Source organism: Phodopus roborovskii, unplaced genomic scaffold, assembly GCF_943737965.1.
Source record: "Phodopus roborovskii unplaced genomic scaffold, PHOROB, whole genome shotgun sequence".
In the NCBI taxonomy this organism is placed as follows: Eukaryota; Metazoa; Chordata; class Mammalia; order Rodentia; family Cricetidae; genus Phodopus; species Phodopus roborovskii.
In genome coordinates, this window is record NW_026126407.1 from 30238153 (window position 1) to 30256267 (window position 18115).

Genomic DNA, 18115 nt, shown 5'->3' on the forward strand with positions numbered 1-18115 from the left:
CTGGTTATTGGCCAAGCAGTGTTTTATTTATCAACCAATAAGGGTAACATATATACAAAAGAACATCCCCCATCTGTTTCTTTTTTTTTAATTTATTTTTTTTTTGGCTTTTTCAATATAGGGTTTCTCTATGTAGTCTTGGGAATCCTGTAACTCATTCTGTAGCCCAGAATAAAATTCAGTTACATGTCTGTCCTTCCTGAGTGCTAGGATTAAAAGGTATGCACCACTACTGCCAATCTATGGCAACTCTTATGAAAAAAAAAAAGATCTAATTGGGGCTTCCTTCCAATTTCAGCGATTTAGTCCATTATCATCATGGCAGGAAGCATGGTAAAATACAGACAGTAATGGAGAGGTAACTGAGAGTTTTGCATGTGGCACTGGGCAAGTCTTGAGCATTTGAATCCTCAAAACCCATCCAGACTGACACAGTTTAAGCCCACACCTACTCCCATAAGTCCACACCTTTTAATAGTTGCACTTTCTAATGACCAAACATTCAAATATGAGCCAATGAAGGCCCTTCCTAATCAAACCACCACACAGATATATCAGAAAGTCTCAATTTAACACCAAAGATATCCTCATATCTTTCCGCATGGAATGCTCTAAATCCCATAGCAACTCCTTTGACCATAAGACCAGGTGCAGCTGGAGCAGAATTACAAACAGCTGGCAAGGAGGCACAGGTTAGTTTGGCTGAAATCTCAGGTTTGAAGTCAAGTTAGATGATCCTACTTATCCCATGGTCCTAGGAGGGAACGGACATTGTTGTCTTCAGTCTGGAGTTTCTTATGACTATAATGCTAATGGCTTTTACACTAAGAGACCAATATCCTAGGATACACACAGGAAGCTTAATTTCAATTCCCAATGCATGTGTCATGCATCATTCATAATTCCAAGGGGCACAAGGGTTCTCCTTAGCTATGTGGTCAAGCTCACTCTTGGCTATGTGCCACACTTGGGTATATGGTTCAGTGGCAGGGTTTGCTTAGCACCATGAAGTAACTTAGTGCCTGATTACCTGGTTAGGATGGTAAGGCCCTGGGCTCGATACGGATGGCTGTTGATAATAAATAAGTTCTAAAAGGATGTATTCCAGCCTGTGGGAGTACAAAGCAGCAGGATAACAGGATAGCCATGAATTCTAGGTTATCTTGGGGTACATAGTATCAGGCCAACCAGACTATATAGGAAAACCAGTTAAAAAAAAACAAAAAACAAAAAACAAACAAAAAACCCCAAAAACCAAAAAACCACAAACAAAACTAAAAAACAAATGTTAGCTATGAGTCATCATTGTTTCTAGCTTCCTTTTCTTTGACAACCTGAGATGGATGGGAACCAGTATATGGCAGTGTCCTGGCACCAACCAAAATGGTTCATCTTATGACCCTCATGGGGATACTCGAAGTCCTTGAGGTCAGGGTACAGGCAGAGTTGGAATGAGGGCATCAGATTGTTGGTATAAATTTGGGCCTCAGGCAGAATGCTGGTAGGGCCTTCTGGTGGTATATTCTCCTTATTCTGGGATGGACTGGCATTGACTCCACCATGAAGTGACTGCTGGCTTTGGACCTGAGGTGACTGCTGGTGCTGGACTTGAGGTAACTGAAGTGGGACTAGAGGTGATGGCTGGTGTTGAAGTTGAGGTGACAGCTGGTATTGAACTTGAGGTGACGGCAAGTGTTGGAGTAGAGGTAATTGCTGACATTGGACTTGAGGTGATTGTTCAAATTGGAATTAAAGTAACTCCTGAAGTTGCGATTGATGTAACTGCTGGCGTTGCTCTTGGTCTTAGGGTGACTGCTGATGTTGCTCTTGGTTTTGGTGTGACTTCTGATATTGCTCTTGGTCTTGGGGTGACTGCTGATATTGCTCTTGGTCTTGGGGTAACTCCTGGTGTTGCTCTTGGTCTTGGGGTGACTCTGGTGTTGCTCTTGGTCTTGGGGTGATTGCTGGTGTTGCTCTTGGACTTGAGGTGACTGCTGGTGTTGCTCTTGGTCTTGGGGTGACTTCTGGTGTTGCTCTTGATCTGAGGGTAATTGCTGGTGTTGCTCTTGGACTTGAGGTGACTGCTGATGTTGCTCTTGGTCTTGGGGTGACTGCTGGTGTTGCTCTTGGTCTGGGGGTAACTGCTGGTGTTGCTCTTGGTCTGGGGGTAACTGCTGGTGTTGCTCTTGGTCTGGGGGTAACTGCTGGTGTTGCTCTTGGACTTGAGGTGACTGTTGGTGTTGCTCTTGGTCTTGGGGTCGCTGCTGGTGTACTTGTTTCTGCTGAGTGTCACTTTTGACTCTCTTGTGTTTTGCTTGTTGGTTCTTGAACCAAACCTGTAGGACTGTGGTCCCAAGTTCATTTCTGAGGCCATTTCTTTTTGAGACTGGAGTTTGGATAAGGGTTCTTTACAAATGTCTTGTTCATTTTATCCATTTGTTCCTGAGTGAATGTAGTTCGTCTCCTATATAGACCTCTTTGGTTCTTACTAGTATTCTTGCAGAGGACGTGGTTTCCTATCCCAGTTCCACTACCTTGGACAGCTCCAAACTGTCTTCAGGGAGCATGCAAGAGAATAACATCTCAACCCTAGTTGCTCCCAGGTACTTAGTTCACTGCAAGTAAGGACCTGTTTTTTTTTTTTTTCTAGTAAGGCTCCTGCATTACTTCTATACTGTCTGTAGTTGTTGTATCATTTCCTTTAAGCACCCATTTAACATCTCCATCAAAGCATTTGCCCTGTCCTCATTCTGTCAGGTAGACTTGTGTTCCCACGAGAGCTCTTGGTGCATGTTGCTGTGCAGCACCCATTTGTGAACTGAATGAAGCAGTAGGCATTTATTGTAGGCTTTGTAATCTGGCTCTATGCTTGTCCTTGCAGATTTTAAGGCAGGCTTCTTTGCATTTTCTCTGGCCCCTTGGTTACTTTTGTGTTTTCAACACTAGATGGCAGGCTAAGGCCAGGTTGGTCCCATGCACACTCCTGGTGTGTGTCACTGTGTCAGAAATGATAGGCTGTGAAAACCTAGAGTGATCTGCCAACTTAAGCTGCTATATTGTTGAGCAAATGTGAGCGAGTCCCAAGAAGATTGTTTTCATATCTCAATATTCTTTGGGTCACAGTAAACAACTCATTTATAATCTGTAGTGAGAAGCCAGCCATTCCCCTGGCTCTAGGTAGACTAACCATATTAGATTAGGCTCTGGCTATATGCAAAACCTAAGGCCACAAGCACCACAAACACTACACTGAACCTGGCCCACTGAGACCGTTGCAGACCTACATAAGACAAGTATACACACTAGCATGAGCTGTGTGCTGCTGATGTAAACCCACAGCCCAAGTCCACTGTAACCAGCCTCAGGTGACAGTGGCCAGAACAGAAATGTGGAATTAAGGCAGCACACCTCTTCATAACTTGATTCCAGCACTCTTTGTATGAACAATAACCTGGGCTGGACACCATTAGGATCATCCCAGTGTTAGCTGTCACCACCCAGCCTTGAGTCCCAAGGCAAAACCTTGTGATTACTGATGCCATCCTACTCTAGAAAATGAAGCCTCAAACTGATGATCTGGGATAATGTGATGAAGGCAGTGTCTTGGACACGTAAGATGATTCTAAGCTGGGACATACCACTAAGGAATATGTTCAATATTATTTCAATGGTACTACAAAATAAAAAGTAAATGCCATTATCAAAAAAATGAGGAGTTACAATTAAAGTGATATATTATATAATCACACTTATGAATAATGTATTCCAGTAGTAAACATTAAATATTTTTGCATCAGTCTAATGTTAAATATTTTACTGGCTTTGTTTCCCCTTCTACCTGGAGTCTGTGCCTCTCCCTAGTACCCTCCACAAAGCCCCCTTCACATCTTTGTTCCTGAGGGTATAAATCAGAGGGTTGAGCATGGGGGTGACTATCGTATAAAAAAGAGCAACAAACTTCCCCTCACCCTCAGAATACATGTGGACAGGTTGGAGATATGTGGAGATGGCTGAGCCATAAAACAGGACAACCACAATGAGGTGAGATGCACACGCCCAAAAGCCTTTCTGCGACCAGCCATTGACTTGATGTTCAGCACTGCCTAGGAGCCTAGAATTAGGACTAAAGGACAGACTAAGATAATGACCCGGGCCACAAACAAATTGGCCTCTGTTCCTCCTGTGTCCTCACAGGCCATCTTCAGGAGAACAGGCAGCTCACAGAAGAAGTGGTTCAGCTGGTGTCCACAGAGAGGCATGGCCATCACGAGGCTTGTCTGGATCAGAGAGTTCAAGAGTCCTCCAACCCAGGAGAATACAACCAATGCCCTGCAGAGATGGGGGTGCATAATGGCTGTGTAGTGGAGTGGGCGACACACGGCGGCATAGCGGTCTAAGGCCATGGCCACCAAAAGTACACACTCAATTCCTCCCAATGAGAGCATTATGAAGAGTTGGGCCACACATCTTCCAAAGCTGATGGTCCTGTCGAGTCCAGAGAGGTTGACAAGAAGCTGAGGCACAGTGCTGGCTGTGTAGCAGAGGTCCAGGAAGGAGAGGTGGCAGAGAAAGTAGTACATGGGTATGTGCAGGCGAAGGTCCAGTTGTGATAGAATGATGATCACAGTGTTGCCAAAGAGAGTCATAGAGTAGAAAATAGAAATGAAGGCAAAAAGGACAGGTTCTAAGTGAGGCCAATCTGAGAAGCCGAGCAAAATGAAGCCCTCTTCTGAACTGGTGTTCCAACTTCCCATAGTCCCCCACCTGCAAAAATAGAAGATAATTCAATGTTTCCTGTAGAGAGCATGAATTAATTATTCCCAAATGCACCAAAGTCACTTAATTTTACTTGTCCCTCTGTTCAGTTCTGTTGACCCTTTCACTCCCCCTCCAAACACTGCCATCCATGTAAGTCTCTTCTCTTTCAAATTCATGGCCTTTCTTTTTCTTTAATTGTTGTTACAACTCTTGCTGTGTGTGTGTGTGTGTGTGTATTCAGCTCTTCTTTAGCATATAGATCACAGGGTTGATAGTGGTGTGGTCTAAACTTGTCCCTAATTCTTGTTGCTTGTTTGTTCTATGACTTTTGCTAAGATACCCAGTCCTCTGATGAATCCCCTGGATGCGATGCTTCCTTTTGTGGGAAGTAGAGAAGATAGATGTATTGTTACCCTTGTGGCATTGACCTCAGGATCAAAAGCAGTAATGTGGAACCTGTATTAAAAGTCCAGTGTGTGTGGCATAAGTTAGAGTTCTGTGTTGATCTGGGTCCTTCCTTTTCTAGTCTGAGACAGACTGCTTCAGCAGATTGGGACACTGAACTAGGCTGTCTGAGTTTGCACCCCTGACCTCTGGATTCTTACTTTCCATCTCTTGCTTGATAAACGTAGTCAGTGACTGAATTCTTGGAGCCTTGACCTGCTTCTATCTGTCACAAAGAACTAAGCAGCATAGGAATGTTTCCTGGGAAGAAGTATGATCACAAGTGTATTCTTTTTGATAAATCACAATTGTTTCTTGCTCTTACAACTAATTCATTTTTTCCATAAATCTTTGAATCTTTGTTCTCATCTATGATTTGACCTCCTCGGAACAGACAAACAAATAAACAAACAAACAAAACACAGTGTGAAAACATTGTTTTCTTTTATGTCATAAGAGGTGATAAATTAATAATTGTATTTTCATGACACATGGACCTTAAGTACATTTTCTTGAGTGAAATATTGAATTTTCTGTATTCTGAGAATCATTTTAGCTTTGTAAAATATATTTATGCATGTGAGTGTTTTTCCTGCATGTATGTCTGTACACCATGTACATACTTGGTGACTGCAGAGGTCAAAAGACACTGTCAGATCCCCTGCAACTGGACGCATTCTTGGTCGTGAGCTGCCATGTGGGTGCTGGGAACTGAATGGTGGTCCTCTGCAAGAGTGACAAAATGGCTGAACCATCTTCCCTGCCCAATAATCTGTTTTTTTTAACTATGAACACACGTGGATAGACTGAGGAAACATGTCAAGCATTAAAATGTTGCTTCTATTTAGAGATTGTTGTATTAAAAACTATACAAAATTATGAGATTTATTTTTTTTTTTTGGTGTACAGATCTTTGGTTTTGTTGGTTAAAGTTGCTTTAAAGTATTTTGTTTGTTTTGATCATCAATTGAATACTTTTATTTTCTCATGGCTGTTTTTGGAAACATTATTTTTCTGTGGTGTTTGTATCTTACAGTATAGATGAATTTTTTACTATTTCTGTCAGTTTTACAAATTACTTTGAGCTTCTAGCATGCTCTGTTTAGATGGTCATGTCATTTGCAAATACTTATTTTTACTCTATCCTGTATAAATTTGCCTTTAAAAACATTCTCTGTTTTGGGAAAACTGGATCTACATCTGCAGAGAAATCAAAATAGACCTATACCCTATCTCCCACCTCATATACAAATAACAACTGAAAGTAGGTTATAGTTTTTTTTCTATAATACACTAAAGTGTAAAGTGAGTGGAAGAAACTATGGGCTTCATCCTAAGGTTGATGTTGGCAAAGATTTCTTTTAAACCCACTTTAAGTAGAGACAGTGAAACACAGCGTAACCTGCAGGCTCTGGGTGGTTCCAATGTCTCCATGTAGATTCTGCTATTGCAGCAAGTGTCCTGCTAGAGGACACTGAATATGGGAACGATCGTGCATGTGAGGGGCAGAGGCTACATGGGAAACCTCTGGACACTGTTACTATGAGTTAAACTGCTCACGATTACATCTATTAAACACTTCTAATAAACGTTTTGCAAAGGAAGAAATAAATATGTTCCGTGACAAATAAAATTTTAGATCATTTGTTTCTAGGAAACTTGCCTTGGAAGAAATGATGAAAATGTTCTTCGAGAGGAGCTGTGTGATATAAGGGGCCAACTGGGACCTAAATAAGAAGGGAAGACATTATAAAGGGCAAATGTTTTCTTAGCCTTGGTTGATATAACAAAAAATAATCATAACAAATATGTATCCTAGCAGCATGATGAATGACAGTGATAGAAAAATGAAAGTTTGATAGTGTAGATACTTTAAAAATATTTATTTTATATTTATTACTCATTGTATTATCTTATTAATTCTTATATCCTTATGCACATTTATGTTTGTGTCTGTGTGTCTCTGTGCACATGGCTGTCTACAAAGAGCAGAACAGAGTATTGTATCCCATAAAACTGGGCTGTAGGTGACTGTGAGCTGGGAACTGAACTCTGGTCCTTTGCAAGAGCAGCAAGTACTCATATATTTTTATTTTGAGCTTATGTTTTGTTTATTATTTTCTCACACAATATGTCCCAATGGTAGTTTCCCCTCTCTTCACTCCTTCCAGTCTCCCCCACCACCCTTCTCCCCAAATCCACACCTCCTCCATTTCTCTTCAGAAAGAGCAGGCCTCCCAGGGACATCAGCTGAACATGGCATAACAGAGATGCAATAAAACTCAAAAAACCCTCATATCAAAACCGGGCGAGGCAACCCAGTAGAAGGAAGAGGGTCTCAACTGAGCCTTTTCTCCAGCCCTATGGTATAAGAAACATATGTCCTCTTAGAAGAATATAGTTACGTAAATGTGGGAGAGCAATCATTAATGTACATAGCCAAGTTTTGAGTAATGTCTTAAATGGTGATTTAAAAAGTAGTAATATTAAAAAACTCATTTACTAACAAATGAAAGACAAACAAGCATCTGTAAAGTGATTGTTGATAAAACACAGAAATACTGTAGCATAAAATGTGTGTTTTAAAGATTGATGTTCTAATGGACTTTGGGAGCCCATTCCACATAGAAGGATATTTTATCAGGGTAGACACATGGAGGAGGGCCGAGGCCCTGTTCCAAAAGATGTGACAGACTTTGAAGGTCCCCCATGGAAGGCCTCACCCTCCCTGGGGAGCAGAAATGGATGAGATAGGGGGTCAGTGGGTAGCAGGGGAGGAAGGGAGGGAGAGCAGACTGGGATTGACATGTAAAACAAAATTGTTTCTAAGTTAAATAAAAAATTATATATATATATATATATATATATATATATATATATATATATATATGTTGGCTAGAAATAAACCAAGCTAAAACCTGGAAAAACAAAAACAAAACAAAACAAAAAGATATTATATGGTGGCACAAATATACCAGGCAGGCAAGTAGAGCTCAGTTTGTCGGAATCAGTTCCCTACTATCACTGTGTTGATCTAAGATATTAAACTTGGACCCCCAGCTGATGTTTTCTTCATTTTCACTTTCTATTCCTTACTAAGACAGGGTCTTGCTTTATACACAGTCTTCGATTCTAGGTCCTCATACCTTAGCCTTCCAAGTGTGGGCTTGTGAGTTCATATCACCATGATATGATAAAGACTGATGTTTATTGAGATTGAGATTATAGGATAGTGTGAAAACAAACAAAAATGAACTTTTTATTGAGAGAGCTTTGTCTTATGTTCACTGTGAATATTGTTTGCTGGAGTAACTTTTTCAGGACTAATTTTTGCCCCACTTTGTCAAGTTTACTGAGACAATATCATCAATGAAATTGTTAATGCTGAATTAATAGTTTCAAAAGAATATTCTTAACATCTTTATGAAAAACATGATAAAGTATGGATTTTAAACACAAAGTATACCAATGTATCAAAGCTGTTGTAATTGGGATAGTCTCTACAGGCAAGTTAAAGATCTTGTAAGTTCATGGATAGACCTTACAGTTGATTTCAATCATTGTTTTTATTACCAGATATTTAAAGATAACTGGATGGGTTTTTGTTTGACATTAAAAGTTCTGAACATACTCTTGTTCATAGCACAAACACTGTAAGCCCTACAACACGAAGGCAGAGGCTGATTCTTAGGGAGACACAAAGCCTTGAAGCAGGCTCAGTCTTGATTATTGGGACAAAAACATTGTCCTGTATCTCAAGGATCTAGTGTGTTATGCAGGAATATGGTATGCAAAGGCACAGCCCTACACCATACAGTCTCATGGCCAGGATGTTTTCTTTCTCTGTCTCATCACAGTGACACTTTTCTTTTGCCTAAACATCCATTGACCCCTGTGTGCCTGCTTGTAAGTCCCTTGCTTGGTGGCTGAGTGTTGATGTCTACACCCTATCGCTCTACTGATGGTTGGCTCATCTACAGAACCACAACATCCACAAGAGCTGAAATAACCTCACCCAACATCGAGGCCAGGGAACCCTGGAATCAGCACAGCTCTTCCACTCTTGCAGTGCAACTGTGACTGTCACCCAGAGGTAAGAGTTCAGTTGTCTCAGCTGTGACTCCTTGTTAACCCCTCACTGGTTATTCCTCTACTTTGTGGCAATAGCTAAGGTCTCACTCATTCCCATATTTGGTAACCATTGATGGTCTCCTTGGGAAATATTTTCATTTTGTGTGTGTGAGACACACACACACACACACACACACAGAGAGACAGAGAGACAGAGAGACAGAGAGACAGAGAGAGAAAAAAAGAGACAGAGAGAGACAGAGAAAGACAGGCAAAGAGAGAGAGACAGAGAGAGAGAGAGAGAGAGAGAGAGAGAGAGAGAGAGAGAGAGAGAGAGAGAGTGTCTTGGGTGTCAGTCCTGACTTTCTACCTTTGCTTGAGACAGGGTCTCTCATCCATGGCTGTATGTGCCAGATCCCTGGTCCTTGAGTTTCCCAGGATTCTGCTCAATTCACTTCCTGCCTCACTGTAGCAGCACTGTGATTACAGATGTGTGCACTGCCACATCCATTTTTTTTTTTTAAACATGGGTCTTCATAACAACAAAGCATGTATTTAACCCACTGGGCTTTCTCACCAGACCCAAATTTCCACTCTGAAAGAGTAATTACTGTTCATTTCTCACGTGAACACTAGGTCTCTGGTATGTACTAGATACAACTCTTAGACCTATATCTTGTATTGCAGCTGAGCTTTGGCCATGGTCACACTTGGTCAGGGTTTGGGCATCACCAAGCCTTCCCACTCCAGTGCATGTGGGTGAGAGGCAGGGAGGCTCCATGAGGAGCACACAGGTGAACACAGACCTCCTTCCCACTGACTGTCGTCTGAACACTGAGGAAAGTTAAGTCCCCCACAAGGCTTCACTGAGCCCCATGCTCCTTTACCGGAAGTAGCTGCTCAGAAGCAGCCAATTCCTTTCTGCAGATGAAGTCTTCAAGTAAAGTCATGGAATTATGTTAGGTTGACATACTGCGTTCCCAGAGGCCCACATTTTCTTTCTAGGTGTTACCAAATGTTCAAAAGTTAGGAAGCCAAGAGAAGCATAGGACTCCATAGTTTTCTCTGGTCACAGAATACCAAATATGTCACAAGTTCACCACACTGACTAAACACAGATGCAGAGGGCAATACAGTTGATCAGACCTCTTTTAATATCCCAATGAGGCTTTAGATCGGAAAAGAGATTACACAGAAATGTCCTGGTTTGAGTCTGTGATCAAAGACCTGCCCTCTCAGCCAGGGTGTCAGGTTTATAGAAAGGATGCTTGTGACCTGCCAAGAAGAAAACCTGAAAAAGGGATGAAGGGCTCCAAACTAGACTGCCTGGAAAGAGTCAAGCTCCTGACACTCAGATCGTCACACTCATTCAGAGGTGACCTTCAGAATCTGTGAAAGGACAGCTGTTTTAGGTGAAGGCTTTGTTAGCTGGTGTGTGACCTCTCACCCTACCCCACTTTAAGTTTCCTAATGTTAATATGTTAAAAAAAATGAATCCTTTCCCCTAATTTCCTTGGTGTATGGCATTTTGAGATGTTCATATTTTGTTTTATTGTAAAAATCAGCATTTGCCTGCTCATCTGTGTGTATTGTGTTTCTATGCCTATATATGACCTTATGATAAGCATGCAGAGACTAATTTCTGACGGCATGTAGGAGGACTAAATCATTCAGCTGAGGACATTGTTCTGATGATCTTGTTGGGTTCTAATAGAGCCTCATTCAAACACACAATTAAATTTTCTCAAGGAACAGGAGAGGAGGGTCTTTGTTTGGCCAGGTGTTGTTATATTTGAACCTAGCTTCAGAAGTTTACATCAGACCCCCAGATATGGTTCCCCTATGGGTGCTCAGACTTTAATGACATTATTAAGACTAGCTAGGCACCAAATCATCTTCCTATCAAAATCTCTGGGCCACTTGCTCTTATATAGACTCACTCATGTCTTTCATATTGGAAACCACATAACATTGTACCTTATTTCTTCAGTTTTTAAGGCAATCTGAAAGACTCTTCTGTCAAATATGCTATAAAAGCACATGTCAAAATTTTCTGTACAAGTTCCCCAAATCAGAGATGGCCAGAATCTGTGTAGCTGACATTCAGAGTGAATTCATAAATGTCTTGCTTTCACTGTAACCCTGCACACAGACCACAGTCTCCATCTGTGCTGAGTTCCCTCTGTGTGTACCCCTGTCCAAAGAAATTCTTAGTTTATTACCACAGCTCTGACCATACCTCTGTTCTTTTCCTGCAAACTCTGATACCAGCTATTTACTGTGCATTTAAGAACCTTAATTTCAAGCCCATCTTTGCTGTTTATATTAGAAATTATTTCCCTTATTTTTGTAGTAGAAGAGTAATGCAAGTGAGAATTTTCTTTGACATGTTTCATGAGGAGTAGGTACATGGTGTAGATATGATAGAAGATGCAAGAAAACGTATTATGGTAAATTATTTTTTGCATGAATTTAACATTTCTTTTTCCCAAGTGTCCCAATGCAATGGAGCCCATTGCTGTTTTCCCAGTACAGTATTTGTTTTTTAATGCAGTGTTTTTATCCCCACGAACCTGACCATCTCAAGCATTCAGTGCTTACCTGGAATTTAGGGTTGGAAAACTCCCACTTTTGCTTTCTCCAAATATATTGGGTTTGAAGGACAAATGAGAGCCACTGGAGGCTTGAGGAAATGTGTAATGTCTGAAGGACTCTTTGTACCTTGGTCCTAATTTCACCTGCGATGGGAAAGACTCAGGTCAGAGCTCAAGTACTTGAGAAGTCAACATAGCACATACAGCAGAGGATGCTGAGGAGCCAGGTGGTAGGAGCAACCTCCTTAATAACCTCCTGCATCCTCACAAAAACCAACTGAGGTCAGGAATCAGCTGGCATGTTATCAAGTCTTCCCTTGGCCCTAACTAAGGCTGTACACACCAGTTATGCCCTGAGGACATTTAGAAGCATTATTTTTTTTTTCACCTTCTGTTACTGTAGGATTGAACCCGGTCTTGCCCAGGCTAGGCATCTGCTCTATCATTGAGTTATATCTCTAGTACCACAGATGCAGTCTTTAGAAGCAGTGGAGAGTGAGTTGCTTACAAAGCACAGCCTTGGAGACATAAGGCCCCACTGTGGCAATTATAATCTGTCCTGAATCTCTCAGTACTCTCTATTCACCTACTTTTGTCAAACATAAGTGACCTATTGTGAATACTCAGGATAACTTCTTACTCACTCATGTGTTTCCGCATCCAGAGATCCCTTCTGCTTCTCCACTGTGACTCCAATCACATCAGCATTTTGCTAGACAGACTAAATCCTCATCTCACTTGAGGCCAGCCAAGTTCACCATGCAACAGCTGTCTCTCTTTTCTGCAGTCATCACAGGAAGCTTATGTATTTGCAGATAGTTGGTCTGTTGATTAAACTATATTTTGTTTTTCTTATGTAAAGTATGATGTTCTTGTTTTTTTTTCTTTTATAATTTAATGGGTCAGTGCTTATTATTTTATGCTTCATTTTTATTTTCAACATATTTATAAATTCACATATTCATTAAAAAACAATGCAGGAGCAAGTAACACTTTTTTTCCTAAAATATGAGGGTAAGTTTGTGCAAGTTGTCCATATTCATTTAATGACTTGTAATATGAGTTAAGGAAAACAATCTTTGTTAATACCTTTAATAGCTTTGTGACCTTACATGACTGAGCCACAGCTTCCCTGCAGTAAGACGTTATTATGGTCTATCTCTAATATCGTTATTTGTGGTTGAATGGCACATTAAACCTGGTGCCTGGTGTATGGTAGATATTCACTGAGTGGTTCTTCATAATACTAAAATTTATTCAGTACAGACATATTTTCTTGGACGAATATAGTCTTCAAAACACACTCTACTTGAAATAAGTTTAATCAATTGGAAAGTACAAGTGTCTTCTTTCACACAAGAAGCATAATCCCATCAAGAGAAACATTACTAACACTGCAAACACTATTATCTTTACACATAAGTAGCGTGAAGGACACAGATTATCATATACAAGAGGAAGAATGCTATTTGGACCTGCCCGATGAATGGACAATAACAGCTAAAACCACATAGTGATATACCAGGCATTTGTCCAGGAATTCTGTACATATCAATTCAGGCAATTAATTAGTCCCTGTTATCATGCCCACTTCATAGAAGACAGTGCTGGGGCACAGATTACCCAGTGTCAATTACACAGCTACTCAGTGCCACCCTTTCCTCTAAACCTTGGTGTGCTGGATAGATTTATGTCAACTTGACACAATCCAGAGTCATGTGATAGGAGATAACCTCAATTGAGATAATGCTTCATTTTGACTGGGCAATGGGTATGCCTGTTGAGCATTTTCTTAATTGTGGGTGGAAGTGGTCCCACCCACAATGGGCTAGTGGTTCTGGGATTTATAAGAAAGCAGGCTGAGCAAACCACGGTGAGCAAACAAGGAAGCAGCATCCCTCCATAGCCTCTGCATCAGCTCCTGCATCCCTGTCCCCACTCAGTTTGAGTTGCCTTTGCTTCCTTCAGTGAACTGTGACAGGATATGTAAGCCAAACAAACCCTTTTCTCCCCAACCTGCTTTTGGTCATGGTGTTTCATCACTGTCGTAGAAATCCTTATTGAGATACTGGGTGTGAACAAACAAATATCATTTCCAGGAATACTTTCCCATAGTTTGGAGAAAAAAAAACGAGAAGGTTGTAAACTATATGACTGCATATGTGGTTACACAGCTGTGTTAGTGAGGTTTTTCATCACTGTGACAAAACACCTTCAGAACGAGGTAACTGGGGAAGGATTCATCTTTACTAGTGCACTGTTCCAGACCATCATGGTGGGTATATGTGGTGGTCTGAAATAGGCTCATATATTTGAATACTTAATCATCAGGGACTAGCACTACTTGAGAAGGATTAGGAGATGCTGCTTTGTTAGAGTAGGTGTGGTCTTGTTGGAGGAAGTGTGTCACTGGGGGTGGTCTTTGAGGTTTCAAAAGCCTAAGCCAGGCCAAATATTTCTCTTTTTCTGATGCCTGTAGATGTAGATGTAGAGCTCCCAGCTACTTCTCCAGCATCATCAGCATCATGTCTGCCTGTCCACCTCCATGCTCTCTTCTCTGCTGATAATAGACTACACCCCTGAAAGTGTAAGTGAGCCCCCAATTAAATGCTTTTTTTTTTTTAAAGAGTTGCCTTAGTCATGGAGTTTCTTTACAGCAATAGATCAGTGACTAAAACTGTATGGTAGACCAGCATACTATTTACTAGATTGCTTCCAGGCTCACTTTCAGCTACCTCTGTTATATACCCAGCCTCATTTGCCCAGAGTTGGTACTGCCTACAGTGGGATGGACCTCCTACATCAATTAGCAATAAGGAAAAAGACCCACAGACATGGAACAGGAAATTTCTCTGTTGAGGTTTCCTCTTCCCTGGTAGGTAAAATTGTCAAGCAACATCACCAACATATGCAGAGGCTTGAGTGCACATGCACTAGGGACACCAGAAAATTTAAACATGTAGACTTATATCTTCAAACAAGGGAGCTATTTGTCTGTTTTCTACCAGGAAAGCTGGAAATGGATCCAGTTTATAACCTGGTGATCTTTTGTTATTTGTGGATCAAGGCTTCACCTGAGTCCCCCAGGTGATTATGCTTGTTATTATTATGTTATCTATAATATATTTTTGGTTTTATATATCTTTCGTTTGTTATTATGCTATTATCAGAGACTCTTCCTCCCTAGGTCTTGAGAATTTCTTCACAATTCATAAAACCTATCCTTATAGGAAATGTCACTCTTGCTTTACAACAGCCTAGGTAACTTCTATGTCAGCTTAGGATCAGGCCAGTCTGAAAGGCATTGTTTACCTCAGTCACTCTCCCTAGACCTTTATCTTGAATATTGTTCCTGAGATAACAGAACCCAGCTCTATGGAAGCGGGCACATATACCTTGTATAGTTTCAATGTACATGCACCTTAATCTTGGTTGTACACACGGGATGGAGTTAATTGTCATCAGAAAACTTTAATCAGAAACTTGTGCTGTGTTTAAGCATGTCTGAAATAATTTGCCTGGTGTCAGCTAACTAATTGTTTTGCACTGGATTTTCTTCTTGCCTCATGAAGATGGACACTCTTCTGGCCCTGATGTTTGCAGGAATGTCCACATGCATGAACTTGGGAAAGGGTCCTGAAAGGGAAGGGGATACAGTGGCAGCAGGGGGAAGACAAGAGAGAGTGGGCTCGAGAGTAATCAGAATACATTACATGTATGAAATTGTCAAAGAATAAATTTCAGTAATAAAAGAATAAAAGATGCAGTTGTTATCATACTATGTATTGGTGTTGCATATAGAAGGGGTGTGGGAAGATTGTTGGGCCTTTGTACAGTAATAGACTTTGTTTGCAATATAATCATCATACACTGATTTTTAACAGCTTTCTTGAGATATAATCCACATACATGATGCACATGTTTGATATTTATATTTTGATGTTTCAGAATACTCTCAAATTTGTCTACTTATCATTTTAGAACATTTTCTCACCTCATTTCCTTTCATGCCCATTTGCAGTCACTGTCCTGATTCTCATATTTCATAGTAAGGTAGGTACTGCACAATTTGTGTGACCTTTTGCATTTAAGGTATGCTCTCTTTGCATAGTTCTGGGGGCTTGTCCTTGGTGGCTTATTTCAGCACACCATTCTGTTAGGTAACTGACATGGTTCTGTCTCATGGATAGACCACATTTTCTGTTTTCACTCACTGACTGATTGGCATTTGGCTTTTCCCAACAGTTTGGTAGCTATGAATAATGATGCCTTGCAATTTGGTAACTTTGGCATGTATATTGACTTCTGTAATTCCAAGGAAAAGCAAGGAATCTATTTTAGTTAAACTAAAGATGTTTAGCACATACCTGAAAACCTGGGAAAACACAGGCATTTTGTAAAAATTATATCAGTCCTCTATAGAGTTTAAAAAAAAAAGGCAAAAGAAAAGAAATCTGCTATGCAAATATCTCACAAAGTTATCCACCACAGAAGGTGGTTGAGCCTGCCATTTCTTTTGCTGGAAATTTTGATGACTAAAAATGGATAGAATCTATATGAGTCAGACTTGCTGTTAGGCCATAAACATGGGAAATTTATATTTCTTTTGAGTCTTTTGGGATTTTATAAGCCCCTGACTCTAATCTGCCAGGATGAGGTGCAAAAAAGTGACCCATTGAGGGAAATAGCTGTGTGTGTTTTCTAGGGCCAGCTGCAGCTGATTTTACCTGATGTAGTTCAGGATCAGTGTTGTCAGGTACCTGGGCTCCTTTAAAAGACAGAACAATACGTTTTCAAGTCAATTAAAAACATTGTCAGCACAAGACCTGTACATGATTAATCCAGTCAACAGTCCAGCCTGGAGAGAAGCTATGGACAGTTGAGAGCTGCTGGGGAGAGGGAGCCAGTTTCCTTTAGTTGGCTTTCTGCTTGATTTTCTATTTATTGTGATTGTAGGGCTCAAATCCAAGGCTTTTAGTCAGCAAATCCTCTGTCACTGAACCACTTCCCCAGCCCTTCTGTTTGAATTGTTTCTCGCTCTCTAAGGTTTTATGTATGTATGTATGTATGTATGTTTGTTTGTTTGTTTTCTAGTCAGGCTCCTGAATTATTTCTGTACTGTCTGTAGTTGTTGATTCTTTTCCTTTAAGCACCCATTTTAACTTCTCCATCCAAACATTTGCCCTGTCCATTCTTTGTTCTGTCAGGTAGACTTGTGTTCCCACGAGAGCTCTTGGTGCATGTTGCTGTGCAGCACCCATTTGTGAACTGAATGAAGCAGTAGGCGTTTATTGTAGGTTTTGTAATCTGGCTCTATGCTTGTCCTTGCAGATTTTAAGGCAGGCTTCTTTGCATTTTCTCTGGCCCCTTGGTTACTTTTGTGTTTTCAGCACTAGATGGCAGGCTAAGGCCAGGTTGGTCCCATGCACACTCCTGGTGTGTGTCACTGTGTGAGATAATCAGGGTGATGCAAACTTAGAGTGATCTGCCAACTTAAACTGCTATATTGTTGAGCAAATGTGAGCGAGTCCCAAGAAGATTGTTTTCCTATCTCAATCCTATGTGGGTCACAGCAAACAAGTCGCTTATAATCAGTGGTCTGTGGTGAGAAGCCAGCCATTCCCCTGGCTCTAGGTAGACTAACCATATTAGATTAGGCTCTGGCTATATGCAAAACCTAAGGCCACAAGCACCACAAACACTACACTGAACCTGGCCCACTGAGACCGTTGCAGACCTACATAAGACAAGTATACACACTAGCATGAGCTGTGTGCTGCTGATGTAAACCCACAGCCCAAGTCCACTGTAACCAGCCTCAGGTGACAGTGGCCAGAACAGAAATGTGGAATTAAGGCAGCACACCTCTTCTTAACTTGATTCCAGCACTCTTTGTATGAACAATAACCTGGGCTGGACACCATTAGGATCATCCCAGTGTTAGCTGTCACCACCCAGCCTTGAGTCCCAAGGCAAAACCTTGTGATTACTGATGCCATCCTACTCTAGAAAATGAAGCCTCAAACTGATGATCTGGGATAACGTGATGTCTCTAAGCTGGGAGATACCACTAAGGAATATGTTCAATATTATTTCAATGGTACTACAAAATAAAAAGTAATGCCATTAGCAAACAAACAAACAAACAAAAACAATGAGGAGTTACAATTAAAGTGATATATTATGTAATCACACTTACGAATAATGTAATCTAGTAGTAAACATTAAATACTTTTGCATCAGCCTAA

The 18115-nt window shown here is 40.8% G+C and overlaps 1 pseudogene; it reads right to left on the reverse strand.

Annotated features, from left to right (window-relative positions):
* Nucleotides 1-3834: 3834 nt before the first annotated feature.
* Nucleotides 3835-4754, reverse strand: LOC127219368 (olfactory receptor 2Y1-like; annotated as a pseudogene).
* Nucleotides 4755-18115: the final 13361 nt, after the last annotated feature.